Source organism: Aquarana catesbeiana, linkage group LG04, assembly GCF_042186555.1.
Source record: "Aquarana catesbeiana isolate 2022-GZ linkage group LG04, ASM4218655v1, whole genome shotgun sequence".
NCBI classification, from domain to species: Eukaryota; Metazoa; Chordata; class Amphibia; order Anura; family Ranidae; genus Aquarana; species Aquarana catesbeiana.
The window spans coordinates 169,118,560-169,137,195 of NC_133327.1; the positions used below are offsets into that span (position 1 = coordinate 169,118,560).

The 18,636-nt window shown below is 44.2% G+C and overlaps 1 protein-coding gene across 1 annotated transcript in view; it reads left to right on the forward strand.

Annotated features, from left to right (window-relative positions):
• Nucleotides 1–18,636, forward strand: part of CLSTN2 (calsyntenin 2) — a 1,488,165-nt gene that overhangs the window by 943,531 nt on the left and 525,998 nt on the right. The gene's annotated exons all lie outside the window — the stretch shown is intronic.

Consider the following 18,636-nt stretch of genomic DNA (forward strand, 5'->3'; position numbering starts at 1 on the left):
CTGTTTATGTAACCTACTTTTCCTATTTCCAGGTATTGTTTACCAGCAAACACACATATGCTGATGGAGATAACCTCTCTACCTCACTTTGGTCACCCTCTTGGAACGTGGGTATCCTCTCCCGTGGGGGGCCCATTGGGTCCCAGAGGGTCACCAAATCAGTCCCATCTACCTTGTATTTTACCAAACCAGACTAAGTGCATTCTAAGATACTCGTTCACGGATACCCTTAGCTAACTGGGACACTTCACTTACGAGCCTGAAAGGCCTGCTCCCACAACACACTGTCCTTTACTATAGGATTTAATTAATACCCTGTAGCGACAACATAACCTATAATGTGATGTTGTAAAGCTAATGCCCCAGCCAAACCGGAATGCTCTCCTTCACTAAGAACAAATATGATTGATTCCTGGGTTGCACTTACAAAAGGTCTCATAGAAGGTTTTAGTGCGGTACCGACATTCGCGACCCCCACTTACACAAAGCAATTTAGTTTTGCTGGTGAAGGAGTCCACACCGTGCTGCCCGGACTGCTACTGTTACTGTTACAACTACTGTTACTGATAGGCTAAAGTCCATGTTTTTGTTTATGTTTATGTTTTTGTTCCCTCTCAGTTCAATCTGGTATAGATAGCCCTATTGCTCTTAGTCAATATTGACCCAGATCCTTAGTCACTACTATAGAGCCTAAGATCCGCCCACCCTAGATACAGTAACCTACCCATATTCCACACCCCCTTCTTAATCGCCATATGGCTCTTCGAATCCCGAAACCTAGTCTACTATAGTCTTTCACTATGTACACCCCACCCAACCTAGACATTTCTCTCCATTCGTCCTCACCAGTGCAACGGATCTCATACCCGCTCAGTCCTACGTACCCCACATAGCTGTCCATACGGACCTGAGCTACCAATCCGGAAATTCTTATTAGGTGGATAGGCACGCCTACGACCACCTCCGGTAACTGACTCGCCCAGTTCATTAACTGGTGCCCCCCCCTTTTTTTTTTTTTTTTTCTTTTTTTTTTTTTTTTCTTTCTCACCCTACCCCTTTCTCTCTTTCCCTTCCCTCTTCTCTCTCCCCCTTCTCCTCTCTCCTCTCATATTTATCCTCCCTCCGTTCTATTTCCTCGAGGGGGCCGCCCCTCCGTCCTGTTCCCCGTCGTCGATCCCTGAGCCCCCTCACCCAGGCAGACAATACTGAAAGACAGACTAACACCTATTTAACCTTCTTTCATCATTCACAACATTAACACAATGCAGAAGACTGCCACCAGCAACCATCAACTCTCACTTAAATGCCTGTCGCTTAATGTAAGAGGCCTAAACCTCCCTGAAAAAAGATCTCAGGTTCTCTCAGAACTCACGAAACACAAAGCTCACTTCCTGTTACTGCAAGAGACACACTTCCGAACCAAAGCCATACCTAAACTGACAAACCATGTATACAAACAGGCCTTACACTCCTCAAATCCATCTTCTAAGACAAAAGGAGTTTCTATACTTATCTCTAAACATGCAGACTTTCACTTATCAGACACATTGATTGACCAGGAGGGCAGATACATCTTCGTCAAAGGCACGTATGCGTCCAAACCCATCACTATAGCGAATATATACTGCCCAAATGACCATCAAGTCTCTTTCCTCCGGAAAATCTGTGACTTACTTTCATCTTTTCAAACAGGCATTTTGATATTGGGAGGAGACTTCAATGTTCCACTGAACCCCTGCCTAGATTCCTCCACTGGCACTTCTACACTCCCATTCCGGGCTTTAAAACAAATTAAACTCCAACTACAAAACCTCACCCTACACGATGCATGGCGCACTCTATATCCAACAGACAGAGATTACACGTACTTCTCTCCCCCACACCAGAAATATTCTAGAATTGATTATCTATTTCTATCCCAACCAGACCTCTCATACCTCTCGCAAGCCACAATAGAAAACATGTTCTTATCCGACCATCACCCTATTACGATTACCCTCTCATTCCCGGAATCGCGTAAGACTACCAAAACTTGGAGATTGAACCCATCTCTCCTAAAAGATCCTGAAACAATCCGGCAACTGAACACACAAATCCAACTGTACTTCCAAGAAAATTCAACCCCAGAAGTCACTCCGGTGACGCTGTGGGAAGCACATAAGTGCGTTCTAAGAGGCAAACTCATAGCCTTAGCCACGGCGGAAAAAAAGAGACACCAAGAACAGATCAAAGCCCTTACCGCAACGATCCACAGACTTGAAACATCTCACAAAAAGTCCATCTCCCAATCCACACTACAAGCTCTCTCACAAGCAAGAGCGTCTCTGTTGGACGAACTAGGGAAACGCAATAGGCGAAGATATATCCTAGGCCAAAAAGTGTTTTATGAACATGGCAACAAGAGCGGGAGACTTCTCGCTCGCACAATCCAGGCAGCTAAAACATCTACCACTATACATCACCTCCGCACTGCAAAAGGCAAACTCCTCTCCAAAAACGAGGAAATAGCCAAGCACTTCGAAGAGTTTTATTCTAAGCTGTACAACCTACCTCAACACCCACCAGACTCCTCTCCCGCACATGACAGGTCTTTACAAATTCAGGAGTTTCTATCCCAATATTGCCCCAAGCCAATACCAACACAAAAAGCTAAGGAATTAGAAATCCCCATGAGCGTAGAAGAACTCAATCTTGCTATTAAACAAACGAAGGCGGGCAAAAGTCCAGGCCCTGATGGCCTACCTCTCATATACTACAAAACTTTTCTAGACACACTAACACCCAAAATGCTGTCGGCCTTTAACTTCCTTTCAAACCCACTCGCCACATCTGGACACATGTTAGAAGCCCAGATAGCAGTGATACCCAAAACAGACAAAGACCCAATGATAGTTTCTAATTATAGACCCATATCGCTGTTAAATGTAGACATCAAATTGTATGCCAAAATTATAGCAAATAGATTACTACCCCTGATTCCAGACCTAGTTTTACCCGATCAAGTAGGTTTTATCCCTGGCAGAGAGGCAAGAGACAATACCATCCGCACCCTGAACTTACACCACTGGCTCAACACATCCAACACCAAGGGATTTCTGTTATCCCTGGATGCTGAGAAGGCGTTCGACAGGGTGGCCTGGGATTACATGCGAGAGGTACTCAAAGGAATTGGCCTTCTTCCACGCATGTTTGCCCACATCTGTGCCCTATATACTACTCCAACAGCAAGAGTTAAAGCAAATGGCCTCCTGTCGAACGCCTTCCACATCAGCAACGGCACCCGTCAAGGATGCCCTCTGTCCCCCTTAATTTTTGTCCTCTCTCTTGAACCCCTTCTCAACAGAATAAGAGCCAACCCAGATATTCAGGGTATCCACATGAATCGCAGGGAATTTAAGGTTGCCGCTTTTGCAGACGACATCCTATTATCACTGCAAACACCGCACACATCCCTTCCTAACCTACTGAAGGACATTAACCATTTTGGAACATTGTCTAACTTTAAAATTATCTATTCTAAATCCCAGGCCCTCAATGTTTCTCTACCACCATTAGAAGTTACCCACTGCCAAACTTCGTTCCCATTCCAATGGAAAAATGACTATATCACTTACCTAGGCATTAGAATTCCCCGGCATCTATTAGAGCTCTATGAGCGCAACTTTCTCAAGGCCTTGACGAAGATCCAAACAGACCTTCAAAGCTGGAGTACCCTGAATGTCTCCTGGTTTGGTCGTTCGGCATTGATGAAAATGATAATCCTTCCCCGTCTTTTATATTTTATGCAAACGATCCCAATCCATTTACCCCCATCTTTCTTTTTGGCCTATAAAAAAGCCTGCTCAAAATTTATCTGGAAGGGCGGTCCCCCCCGCATCAAATATACGAAGTTGACATGCTCCAAAACGAAAGGGGGGATTGCCTTGCCAGATCTACATAAATACTACTTGGCTTGCCACCTCACTAGAGTGGTAAACTGGAAAACTCATAAACTAAGCAAACTTTGGACCATTTTGGAAAATGCCTTTAGTACTATACCCTTGCACACCCTAACATGGGTCCCAACGAAACACTACCCTCATGCTGTAAAATCACACCCGTTTATTTACCCATCATTGCGAGCTTTCTCTACAGCAAAGAACTCATACCATATAGCCTCAACACCAGGACCGTTGACCCCTCTTCGAGCCAACCCTGAGTTTGCTCCTGGAGAATCAAACTCTTTCTTAACACAAGAGTGGCCACATGACGATATCTACGCTCGCCATTTTTTTGTTGATGGGAGGATTCGCACATATAACGAATTAAAATCCGTCTCACGCACAAAAGAGTTCCCCTTTTGGTCATACAGACAGCTAAGAAACTTCCTTGCATCGACTAACGCAAACGACATTTGGACAAGACCACTTACTCCATTCGAAACAATGTATTCTCAGTCCACCCCACAAGGTCACCTAATATCCATGATCTACTCCTTCCTCCAGGATGACTCGCTTCACCCACAGATGGAAACTCCTAGATTATCTTGGGGGAAGGACCTACAAATCAACTTTTCTGACGATGAATGGGAATCTATCCTTACATACGCTCACAAGGGATCTATGAATGTTGCAATCCAAGAAAATGGGTATAAAATTGCCACGAAATGGTATAGAACTCCCGCTCGATTACACCAATTCTCGCCCTCTATCCCTAATATTTGCTGGAGATGCAATAAGGCAATAGGCAACATGCTACATATCTGGTGGGAATGCCCACTACTTCAACCATTCTGGAAAGAGGTACACTCCATTATTACACATGTAACAACTTATTCCTTAAATTTTAACCCGGCCCAATATCTCCTCCATCATTCAACCCTGTCCAAAAAAGTCTACCATAAATCACTTGCAATGCACATGGTAAATGCCGCTAGAGTGTGCATCCCTGCACACTGGCGCTCAACTACTCCCCCGACCATTACAGAATGGTTAATCAGGGTTGCAAAGTTCGAGGAGATGGAAGAACTGATTCATATTTCCCAAGACCGTATCCAAAAATTTACTACCATATGGGCCTGTTGGTCCCATTTTAAAACCACCGATTACTATAAATCCTTTTTCCAGTCCTAAACACACCCCCTTCTATAGTTTAATACCCATGACCTCCAGGACTCGCGGGGGCGCTCGGGGGACCTGGCTCGAGGGGTGGCCCCCCCCTCTCCCTCTCTCTATCTGCTTTTTTCTTCTCTTCCGCCATCTCCTTTTTCTCCCCTCCTTCCCCTATATCTTCCCCCCAACCCCCATCCCTTTGTTTTAACAATCCCTCCCCATCTATCCCCCTATTTTTATTTATTTTGTTTTCTAAATTTTGGGATTATGCTCTACGTAAGACCGTCATAATGTGTCTAATCCCCCACCAACAGACACTCGAACCTATCTCCTTATATGTACCTTACTCAAGGAACAGGACGGGCACTGGACCCCCCTGTACCAGAAACACTGGAATACCTTCACTACTGTATTAATATCACTGTTACATTACTTGCTATCAGGATCGCCCCCCTTTTGTGTGTATATTTTAAATGTTACATATGCACTCTGTAAATTCAAACGTGTTCCAACAATAATCTTTATGACGTACCATTGTCATGCGAGTGTACTACATGATTCTTTTTGATACTCTTTTGAAGTATTGTATTTGCTATCTTATTATTTTTTTCAATAAAATCTTTTCTTGTGGAAAAAAAAAAAAAAAAGAAACAAAAACAAAAGAGAAAAAGAGATCAATTGATTGTTAATTGCATCATTCATTTAGGTATACATGTTTGCATTTAAACAGAAGGGGGACTTTGTATATATAAATAAATATGAACAATATTTGATATTATCGAAACAAAGTATAAGAACAAAGGGTCTACATTTCATATACATACAAAGTATTGGACTGCTATGTTGAAAAAGGGAATCTTACCTAAAAAAAGTATTATAAAAAGGAACATTACAGTATAACAGTATATACAGCGAACATAAAAGAGAGAACAATAGAGAGAGAAGAAAAATAAACAACAACTATTTTTGGCTTTTTTACTTTTTTTTGTGTTTTTTTTTTTTTTTTTGCACTTTTATATAAACTGTAAACGTTCCAGATTAGGGTCTCTCAAAATATGATGGCCATCTCATCTTTTGAGACCCCGTGTAAGTGTGCCCTAGGACTGTGCAAAATTTTGTGGAGCCGATCAAATCCAGGGAAACCCAAAGGACGACAGAGATCATTGTCATTGAAATGCATAAACCCCAAGATCTGCTTGTATAGTGTCCTGGTCATGGAGGCAGAGAACACAGGCATATGGTGAATTGGGTCAGTGGACCAATATGACCACAACTCAGTTTTTTTAACTATGCCCATGAGGAGGGATAAGCCCAGGAAGGTCTTAAATTCGGAAACCGTTATAGGTTTCTGTGACGAATCTCGGATATCCCTGCTGGGCACCTCCGACCTGTTTCTCCTGTCCTCCAAACGCAACCGCAGCCTGCAGACTCGCCATAACTCGCCATAACCAGACTGACACACCGCTCCACCGATCGCCGCGATGCACGCCCCCGCAGGCATGTTATCCTGCTGGATGTCATATGACGTCCAGTCAGGATAACTGAACCACTGCCCGGCCGTCAATCTGCTATAGGCTGGGTGGGAAGTGGTTAAACTCATCAACAAGAGGGGGGATGGGGGAGAAGGGATGTAGCATTACATTACATCACATTATGCCTTTATCAGCTAAACATTCATTGTTTGTGGAAAAAAAGTATATATTTAGCCCAGCCGGGCCAATAAGTTTAGGTAGCCAGAAACTACTCCACGAGCCCAGCCACAGATACAGCATTCACCCGGTTCCGATGAACCGGCGACCACGGACACAAATGTCTGGAGGTGGCATCTTCTCCAGGTGGTGGGAGACAGCAAATAGCCCTCCAAATCTCACGTTCTCTGCTGGGCCATAGTCTGTGGGTAGGAGGCGAGCCCACAGCCCCTTCCAAAACACACAGTGACAGTGGGTTCTGTCACAGTTTCCAATCTCTGGCAAGGATCAACTGGGGATTAGCAGCGATGAATGGACCAGCATACAAATTGCTTTGGTCCACAACATATCCACAACATATCTATAGAGATTTTCTGTGAAAAACAGCGAATAAAAATCAAGTGACGTAAAATCAACTGTTTCCACCTGAATTCCGAGTTGGCCAGTGAATGGGGGAAGTACAGGTGCTGCAGAAGTGGTGGGCCCCCAATTCGGATTGGCAAATGCAGCAGGAAGGGCACTATGGGCTTGATAGGCCTGTCTTTGTCTTCTTGGTGGCTGTGGGACTCTACTTGTGCTAGCCACCTCACCAGCTTGAACTGCACTTATCGGACTTGCAACATCACGTGCTGTGTTACTGCAGTGCTGGATGTATGACCAGGATGTACTAGGCCGCTGGTGCTTGCCAGTTCACCAGAAGGATAAGCGGCACTAGTACTGGTTCTTTGCTCCATACGAGAGCCCTGCGGTTCTTGCACTTCAACAACAGCAGAAGAACGGGGTCGGGTACGTCTGACCTTGGCAGGGACCACTACTCCATCGTCAGAGCTATCTGTCAGGGTGCTGCTGCATACAGGTTCGTATTCTGAGCCTGAATCTGACAGATGGGTGACTTCCTCTTCACTCTCATCTGTCATGCTCAGAAACGTGTAGGCCTCTTAACTAGTGTACTTTCGATTGGACATTTTGGCCTTTAAATTTACTGGTACAACTAGTGAAACTCACAGGAAAAAAGAGCACCTGACTGTCAACGACTGCTTCAAACACTACCAAAAATACTGTTAGCATTCGCAGGGATCAGGCCTGTCTCTGCAAATGCTGCAGTTATGTGTTTTTTGTTTTGTAAGTGACAGCAATCGATTGATACTGCACTTGGGTGGCTGGGCAGAGGGGCTAAATGCAGGTGCTAGCAGGTATCTGGGCTGATCCCACTAACGCTACATTTTTGGGAACCCTAAACTATTGGGGACACTAGTAGAGATTAGATCAGTTCAAAGGTATTAATCCGTTCAGACACTATACTACTAAGGGAGGTGTATGGTGCGTGCATGGGTGTTAGCGCTACTGGCACTAATCTGATGCTGCCTGGGGTGAGGCAGGCCCTAACAGACGCTAAAACTGATGTCACCCACCGGGTGATCAGGGGGTTAAACCTGATTTGGGTAATATACGGAGGGTGCCCTGATGCTATAAAAAACAAACTAACTAACCAGCGTCACCCGTAACACTAGTACGGTGATCCCTGGTGACAGGGGGTGAAAGGGTTAACTGGGAGGTGATAAAAGGGTTAAACCTCTTTTGGGGGGGTCCCTAGACCTATCTGGGGCTACTACTAAGTACCCTAACACTGATTATTGTCACAAATGACACCAGTACAGTGATCAAAGAAAAATATGAACACTGCACTGGGTGACACTGTGGCAGGGAGTGAAGGGGTTAACTGGGGGCCGATCTGGAGGTGATCAGGGGTGACAAGTGTGAAGAGGGGTGGTGGCGCTTCCTAGTTTGGGTAAAGGTGCCAGGTGTGAGAAAAAAGGAAAATTATTTTTTATATTAATGCTCAGTGAACTATGAATACGTGACTAATAAACAGGCTGTTATTCACTTAGCGAAATGATCCTGCCAAAAACATGACTCATCTTTAATCAGTGAGTGTTTCCTACTGGTAAATATACCTTAATGTGCAAGTCTCTAAGTGTATGCTAGATTACTAGCTCCAAGTTACCCGTCCTATGTATTAATACTGGTATAGACCTTAATAAAGCACATACCCTCAAATATAAATCATAAAAGAATATATATACAGTGAAAACATGTGCAATAAAGAATATATATAAACAAATATTTTTATGAGTGCATAAAGACTTAGTGATAGTCCATAATTATATGTAGAACCCCCCTCGGGGTTAACATCCCAAATTAGCGAGTGCGAATATTCCAACAGATCTTGCTGCGTGTAACTAATAGTTCATCAAGTAAATTGAATTTCCATTCATAATAGTTGACATAAACACGGTGACTGTGAGTGTTCAAAAAATTTGGTGACTGTAAGTGTTCGAAAAATTCCACTTGTGACTTCGTGCTCCCCCTCAAGTGTCCCCACTCACCAGATCCCCTCGCCCCCACGGGGGCAATACGCTTATCTTTAGGCCCACCACGGTTGCTCCACCGATCTCATCCAAAGGTCTGGGGTAATTCACCTTCCTGTAGATGTTATCTCTATGGTTGGCTCCTCATAGAGGAAAAAAGATATAGGCTCCCATAGTGTAGTAAAAACGCTGGGTTTTATTTAAGACACAACAACTTGATCCAAACGATAACAGCTTTTTAAAAATAAGTGTAAAAATATATATTTTAAATCCTGGATAGCCTAAATGTAGCTCACAAGCTGCACACAGTGCCACTAGTATTAATGGGCAACTGGTACAGAGTGTGTCGGCTACCACAGCGAAGGACGCTGAATGAGTGATTGTGGAATCAGCTGATTCCACAATCACTCATTCAGCGTCCTTCGCTGTGGTAGCCGACACACTCTGTACCAGTTGCCCATTAATACTAGTGGCACTGTGTGCAGCTTGTGAGCTACATTTAGGCTATCCAGGATTTAAAATATATATTTTTACACTTATTTTTAAAAAGCTGTTATCGTTTGGATCAAGTTGTTGTGTCTTAAATAAAACCCAGCGTTTTTACTACACTATGGGAGCCTATATCTTTTTTCCTCTATGAGGAGCCAACCATAGAGATAACATCTACAGGAAGGTGAATTACCCCAGACCTTTGGATGAGATCGGTGGAGCAACCGTGGTGGGCCTAAAGATAAGCGTATTGCCCCCGTGGGGGCGAGGGGATCTGGTGAGTGGGGACACTTGAGGGGGAGCACGAAGTCACAAGTGGAATTTTTCGAACACTTACAGTCACCAAATTTTTTGAACACTCACAGTCACCGTGTTTATGTCAACTATTATGAATGGAAATTCAATTTACTTGATGAACTATTAGTTACACGCAGCAAGATCTGTTGGAATATTCGCACTCACTAATTTGGGATGTTAACCCCGAGGGGGGTTCTACATATAATTATGGACTATCACTAAGTCTTTATGCACTCATAAAAATATTTGTTTATATATATTCTTTATTGCACATGTTTTCACTGTATATATATTCTTTTATGATTTATATTTGAGGGTATGTGCTTTATTAAGGTCTATACCAGTATTAATACATAGGACGGGTAACTTGGAGCTAGTAATCTAGCATACACTTAGAGACTTGCACATTAAGGTATATTTACCAGTAGGAAACACTCACTGATTAAAGATGAGTCATGTTTTTGGCAGGATCATTTCGCTAAGTGAATAACAGCCTGTTTATTAGTCACGTATTCATAGTTCACTGAGCATTAATATAAAAAATAATTTTCCTTTTTTCTCACACCTGGCACCTTTACCCAAACTAGGAAGCGCCACCACCCCTCTTCATTCGTATAATCTGTGGTTATAGACCCCCTTGGGGGCCTATATTAGGGGAGGCAGCATACCAAGACAGATCCGTAAGCGCGATCATTTATTCCCTTTATAGGGGTGACAAGTGTACCTATGTGTACTGGTGTTAGTGTAGTGTTGGTGCAACTTACTGTGAGATGTGCCATTGGATACATGGGAGAATATTGTATCTATGCAAAATGCACAACTCTTCTTGAGATGTTTTTATGACATTTTTATACGTTACTATAATAAATTCTGAATTTTATACATGTATGTGTATTCTTTTCCTACTTGGGAATTCAGTGGCAGCCATTAAAGTTATTTATTACCTTCGCTCTTTTTGATTATTTATATATTAACCACCTCAATACAGTGCACTTACACCCCCTTCCTGCCCAGACCAATTTTCAGCTTTCAGCGCTCTCACACTTTGAATGACAATTACTCAGTCGTGCAACACTGTACCCATATGAAATTTGCGTCCTTTTTTTCACACAAATAGAGCTTTCTTTTGGTGGTATTTAATCACTAGTGGGTTTTTTATTTTTTGTGCTATAAATAAAAAAGACCGTAAATTTTGTGAGAAAAATGCCTTTTTCTTTGTTTCTGTCATAAAATTTTGCAAATTAGTAATTTTTCTTCATAAATGTTGGCCAAAATTTATACCGCTACATATCTTTGGTAAAAATAACCCAAATTAGTGTAAATTATTTGATCTTTGTGAAAGTTATAGAGTCTACAAACTATGGTGCCAATCACTGAAAATTGATCACATCTGATCACACAGATGTACTGATGGTCTATCTCATTTCTTGGTACACTAACAAGTCAGAAAAGTACAAATACCCCCTAAATGACCCCTTTTTAGAAAGTAGACATTCCAAGGTATTAAGTAAGTAGCATGGTGAATTTTTTTAAGTTGTAATTTTTTCCCACAATTCTTTGCAAAATGAAGATTTTTTTTTTTTTTACAAAATTGTCATATTAACAGGTTATTTCTCTCTCAGAGCATATGCATACAACAAATTACACCCCAAAATACATTCTGCTACTCTTCCTGAGTAAGGCGATACCACATGTGTGAGACTTTTACACAGCCTGGCCACATACAAAGGCTGAACATTGAAGTAGCATCTTCATGCGTTCTACGAGCCTAAATGACACATCTCATTTCTCAACCACCATTTACACTTTTGAAGGCCCTGGAGCACCAGGACAATAGAATTGCCCCCAAACTGACCCCATTTTGGAAAGCAAACACCCCAACGTATAATCTATGAGGCATAATGAGTCTTTTGAACGGTTCATTTTTTTCCAGAAGTTTTTGGAAAATGTGGAAAAAAATGAAAACGCATTTTTTTTTTACACAAAGTTGTCCATTTATCAGATATTTCCAACACATAGCATGTACGTAGCAAAGATGACACCCCAAAATACATTCTGCTACTCCTCCTGAGTATGGCGATACCACATGTGTGAGACTCTTACACAGCCTGGCCACATACAAAGGCCCAACATTGAAGTAGCATCTCCATGCGTTCTACGAGCATAAATGACACATCTCATTGCTCAACCACCTATTGCATTTTTGAAGGCCCTGGAGCACCAGGACAATGGAATTGCCCCCAAAATGACCCCATTTTGGAAAGCAAACACCCCAACATATAATCTATGAGGCATAATGAGTCTTTTGAATGGTTCATTTTTTTCCAAAAGTTTTTGGAAAATGTGGAAAAAAATGAAAACGCAATTTTTTTTTTACACAAAGTTGTCTATTTATCAGATATTTCCAACACATAGCATGTACGTAGCAAAGATGACACCCCAAAATACATTCTGCTACTCCTCCAGAGTATAGCGATACCACATGTGTGAGACTTTTACACAGCGTGGCCACATACAAAGGCCCAACATTGAAGTAGCACCATCAGGTGATCTACGAGCATAAATGACACATCTCATTTCTCAACCACCTATTGCATTTTTGAAGGCCCTGGAGCACCAGGACAATAGAATTGCCCCCAAAATGACCCCATTTTGGAAAGCAAACACCCCAACGTATAATCTATGAGGCATAATGAGTCTTTTGAACGGTTCTTTTTTTTCCAGAAGTTTTTGGAAAATGTGGAAAAAAATGAAAACGCATTTTTTTTACACAAAGTTGTCTATTTATCAGATATTTCCAACACATAGCATGTACGTAGCAAAGATGACACCCCAAAATACATTCTGCTACTCCTCATGAGTATGGCGATACCACATGTGTGAGACTTTTACACAGCCTGGCCACATACAGAGGCCCAACATCAAAGTAGCACCATCAGGCGTTCTAGGAGCATAAATGACATATATAATTTCCTGGCAACCTATCATTTTTGAAAACCCTTCATATTTCTAACACATAGCATGCACATACCAAGAATTACAATCCAAAATAAATTCTATTGCAGAAAGGGTAAAAAAAAAGCATTACCTGTGCTTTTAGTAGTATCCACAGAGGAGAGCACTGGTCCAAGCAGCAGGCAGGGAGGTGCTTAGCGACAGCAATATTAACTATCCAGGCAGCAGGCAGGAATATTGTCTATAGTCGGCACAGCACAGTCCATAGAAATTGTCCAGGCAGAGACAGCCAGCACAGCCATAATATTGGTCCTGGTACACTGTTAACTGCAGACACTCAATATTGTACCGCGACAGGCATGGGCATGGTGGCAGTAAGTCAGCAGCAGGCTGAGGGCCACAATCAGGTAAGACCTGTGCACAGGGGCACAGGGGTAGAGGCTTCGACCCACCCAAATCTCTATGAAGCCTCCGGACTCCAGACCCTAATTCTGAAACCCGGAGAAAACAAAAATAATTGTTTTCTCCAACCGGAAAAACAATTCTGGAGCCCCTCACATATGTGAGACCCCTGTGTACTACAGTAGCAGGGCAACAGATCAGTCCAAGCGGTAGGCAAAAGCATAGTCCATAAAACAGGCCAGGGTCGGTTCACATGTAAGCAGTCCAAGCGGTAGGCAGTAGAGTAGTTGATAAAACAGGCCAGGGTCAGTTCACGTGGAGGCAGTCCAAACGGTAGGCAGAGGCATAGTCACAAAATAGGCCAGGGTCAGTTCACATGAAAGCAGTCCAAACGGTAGGCAGAGGCATAGTCAAAAAACAGGCCAGGGTCAGTTCACATGGAAGGCAGTGGCATGGTTATTTGGGAAAGAATGGAAAATGGTCCACACAGATGATGAAAATGGGGAAATGGTTAAAAATATGGGCTAATATTTTATGGATGTGTGATAAATTTGGAAGCATTCACCAATGCAAAGGCCAGGTTGGGAGGGACACTGGGGACAATGGTAGCTGGTATCTCTTCTAAATCCTCTTTTGGTGCACACGCGACATTTTTTTTGCCGTCTTCGGCCTGCTTCAGATGGTGGAATGCTGAAGAGGAAGTGGCGCTCATGGAGTCGGCAAACAGCCTCAGAGCGAAGGTCTTCTTGGGGGGGTCTTTGGTGATAGATGAGGGACGTGACAACTTCTATGAATTTTAGGAAGGGGGCGGGGCTTTCAATGGATTTGGTGTAGACTACGTAGGAATTGTAAATGGCCAAATGGATGAGATAAATTGCTACCTTCTTATACCAGAATCGGGACCTCCTTATTGACAAATAGGGCTGAATCATTTGATCGTTAAAATCTACCCCCCCCATGTAGAGATTATAATCTTGGACACATGTTGGCTTTTCAATGGGACCTTGTCTTCTTTGTACCACAATTGCAGTGTCTTCATGGATGGTGGACATCATGTGCACGTCCCTCTTATCCTTCCACCTCAAGGCCAGCACTTCGTTGCATCTCAATGATGCTCTTTCCCCCCTTCGCAGCTTTTTGTTCACTAAAGATTGTGGGAAGCCCTTTCTATTTTTTCTGGAGGTTCCACAGGCCAGGGTTTTTGTGATGTATAAGTGTTTGAAAAGGGGCAGGCTGGTGTAAAAGTTATCAACGTAAATGTGATATCCTTTGTTTAGAAGTGGGTATGCCAGGTCCCATACAATCTTTCCAGTTGTGCCCATGTAGGCCGGGCACTCAGGGGGCTGGAGCTGGGAATCTTTTCCTTCATATATGCGGAATGCATACAAATATCCCGTGGCTCTCTCACATAGCTTGTATAACTTTACTCCGTATCTGGCCCTTTTGCTAGGAATATACTGCTTTATTCCTAGCCGGCCTGAAAAGGGTACCAGGGACTCATCAACGCAAATTTTCTGATCGGGGACATAGAGTTCTGCAAATTGTTGAGAAAAGAAATTTATCAGTGGGCGAATCTTGTATAACTTGTCGTAATTTGGATGATTGTGGGGAGGGCACTGGGTGTTGTCGCTGAAGTGAAGAAAGCGCATTATCATCTTGTATCGGGACCTGGACATTAGGGCAGAATAAATGGGCATATTGTGGATGGGGTGGGTGGACCAATAGGCATGTCCTTCATTTTTTTTTGTAATCCCCATGTTTAGGATGAGGCCCATAAACATTTTGAACTCCTCCAAATTCAGATCTCTCCACTCAAAAGGATGGGCATAGGATGATTGGGGGTTGTTGGCAATATATTGCTGGGCATACAAATTTGTCTGGTCCACAATAAATTGCAGCATAGTGTCGGGCAAAAACATATGAAAGAAATCAATCTCTGAGAAATTTTGGGTGTTGGTCTGCACACCTGGCAGTGCTGTGAACGGGGGAATAATTGGCGATGCCGAGTTGGAAGGCAGCCATATTGGGTTGGCAAGACCATCTGGCATGTATGTAGAGGCCCTGGCTCTTGGGGGGTGTGACACTCCAGTAGTTGAATTGGAATTTCCTGTGCTGGTACTCAGGCGTGATGTGGCAGGACTGGTACTGGGTCTGGACATTTGTTCCTGGGGCCTATCGCCGGCGGCAGCGCTGGTACTGGGCAATTGTTCCTGGGGCCTAACGCTGGCGGCAGCGCTGGTACTGGGCCTGGGAATTTGTTCCTGGGGCCTATTGGTGGTGGCAGCGCTGGTACTGGGCATTTGTTCCCGGGGGCCTAACGCTGGTGGCAGCGCTGGTACTGGGCCTGTGAATTTGTTCCTGGGGCCTATTGGTGGTGGCAGCGCTGGTACTGGGCCTGGGAATATAATCCTGGTTTCCAGAGTGCCGTGCCCTTTTGGGAGGGACCCATTCTTCCTCCGAATCATTTGTCGATTCACTATTTGGTTCAAATGCCGAACTTGAATCAGAATCCAAATTGGAATCTGATGAGAACTCCCCGTTGCTCTCATCGGTCATGGAGAGGATCTGGAATGCCTCCTCACTGCTGAATACTCTTTTGGACATGACGCGGTGTGACAGGTGGCAGGTGACGGTCACTGATGGGCTGTGCGATAGGTGGCAGCTGACGTTCACTGATCGGTGATGACGGTGTGACAGGCGATGGTCACTGATGGGTGACAGGCCATGGACAGTTACTGGTGATGGGTGACAGTCACTAAAAGGTGACAGGTGATCGGTGATGGCTGATGGTCACTGATGGGTGACAGGTGATGGGTAACGGGTGATGACTGGTGGTCACTGATGGGTGATGGGTGATGGCTGGCGGTCACTGATGGGTGACGGGTGGCGGTCACTGATGGGTGACGGGTGATGGCTGGCGGTCACTGATGGGTGACGGGTGATGGCTGACGGGTGACAGGTGCACCGCTGATGGTCACTGATTTGTGACGGGTGACAGGTGCACCGCTGATGGTCACTGGTTTGTGACGGGTGACAGGAGCACCGCTGGCGTTCACTGATGGGTGACGGGTGACGGCTGGCGGTCACTGATGGGTGACGGCTGGCGGTCACTGATGGGTGACGGCTGGCGGTCACTGATGGGTGACGGGTGATGGCTGGCGGTCACTGATGGGTGACGGGTGATGGCTGGCGGTCACTGATGGGTGGCGGGTGATGGCTGACGGGTGACAGGTGCACCGCTGATGGTCACTGATTTGTGACGGGTGACAGGTGCACCGCTGACGGTCACTGATGGCAGTCCCTTATGTGACAGGTGCACTTTATTGGGTGACACTGGTGACTGTTGGGTGACAGATGATAATTGGGGGGGCGATGGGACAGGTGTGGTGTTGGTGCAGACACTACAGAACACAGATCGGTAACTCACTGCTTCTGGCTCTTCTCTCCTCACACTGGAAACGGTGTGTGAGGAGAGAAGAGCTGGTAACAGCTAGTTACCGCTCTGTGTTTACATTTATGATCGGCTGTGAATGGATCACAGCCGATCACGTGGGTAAACAGCCAGCCAATGGCTGCTTACCGGCGTCGGTGACGAGTAGTGTCCCCGGGAACACTCCATCACCGACGTGCACACGCAGCGCGCTCGCAATCGTGCGCATGCGCCGTGCACAATGGGGTGGACCTATCTGTGATCGGCTGTGACTTCATCACGGCCGATCACGTGGTAAACAGCCACGTCCAATGGCTGTTCCCCCCCCTCGGTGGCGAGCGGTGTCTCCGTGACACGCCGCCACCGAAGGAACAGGGATGCGCGTGCACGATCACGCGCATTCCCTGTTTAAATGGGAGGACGTCATATGACGCCCTCCCGCAACGAGAGCCGCGCCGCCTGGCCGTCAATTGACGGCCGGCGGTCGGCAAGCGGTTAATAAATATTTTTATATATTTATGATGATTTTTAGTTATTTGTGTATTTATTTGACATTTCTTTATTCATATATTATTACTTTTTTATTTTTTAGATTTTTAAAATTCATTTGAGCAGAAAATGGCAAATGCGCACAAAAATGCACAAAGGACGCGTTTCAGTTAATTTCTATGGGAATAAAAATGTGCCAAAAACGCTCAAATCTGCCTAATTAGAGTTACAAAAAAAGCTCCAGAACTTTTTTGAGCTTCAGGAGTTTGGCTTCATGGGACTTGAAGTGGAGATGTAAACCATCTCCATAGAGAATAATTGATTTGTTTCTCCTCCAGAGTTTTGGAGCTTCGAGCTTCAAGCTCCAAACGCTGAGGTGTAAATGGGGCCTTACAGCGTAACATAAAGGGTTCCACTGATAGTTGTGTAGAACCTACAATCCATTAGTGAAACAGGTTCAATGTTTCAGGAAATAAAAGCAGGTCAGTACAGACGTGGTATACAATATGCATTGTCAAACTAATGACATTTTAACAAGATGGCAGAAGTAAGTTTCTAGTTGAGAGAAGGGAAATTGAATTCCCCAGCAAAGCTGAATCTCAGTCCATATAGGGTTTTAGTGGGATGGACTGGGGGAGTTCTGAAGGTAATGGAAGAGCAACCTAAGCAATAAGAAGAGAAAAAGAAGAAGAGGGAGGGAAAGGGCAAGGAATAGGACAGTAGTGTGGGGTTCTTGTACTCTTATAAAGCATTCATCCATTAACTGCATGGGCACTGTCAGTATGTTGAACAAAGGTGCTAGATATTAAAGAGGCGAATGAATAGGTCTCTTGGGTGAGCAGCATTTGGAAGGTAGGGCTATCACAAAACACTATTCAAGGAAGCCACACCTTCATAAACCTCGGGTAGCGATCATGTAGTTGGGCCATCAATTCCTCCATCTGCAATGGTAAATTCAGCTCATCCACCCATTCTTTTATAGTTGATGGGGATGTTGACTTCCAATGTCTGGGAATCACTGCTTTGGTAGCAATGAGGAAGAATCGGAGGAGGTGGTCTTAATCTTAGTTAGGGACCCAAGAATTGTGTATAGGTGACCTATTAGTGGTATCATATAAGCTATGTTTGAGGTTACTTTCATGTAAGTGTCATACACAGTGTCCCAGAAGTGTCATAGTTGTCGGCAATACCCAACAGATATGGTATGTGGTTCCAGGGGAACACAGACCTCACCAGAACGTGTCCGGAACAGCTAGAAAAATTCTGTGCAGTAGGTGTGGGCAACAGTACCGTCTGATTAAAAATTTGAAGTTGTGTTCCTGAACAGTGCTGGCTATAGACATTGTGCTAATAGGCTGGATTTAGACATATCATCTTCTGATAATGTGCATTTAATTTTTTTTTTTTTACCCTTTCTGCAAATTGAT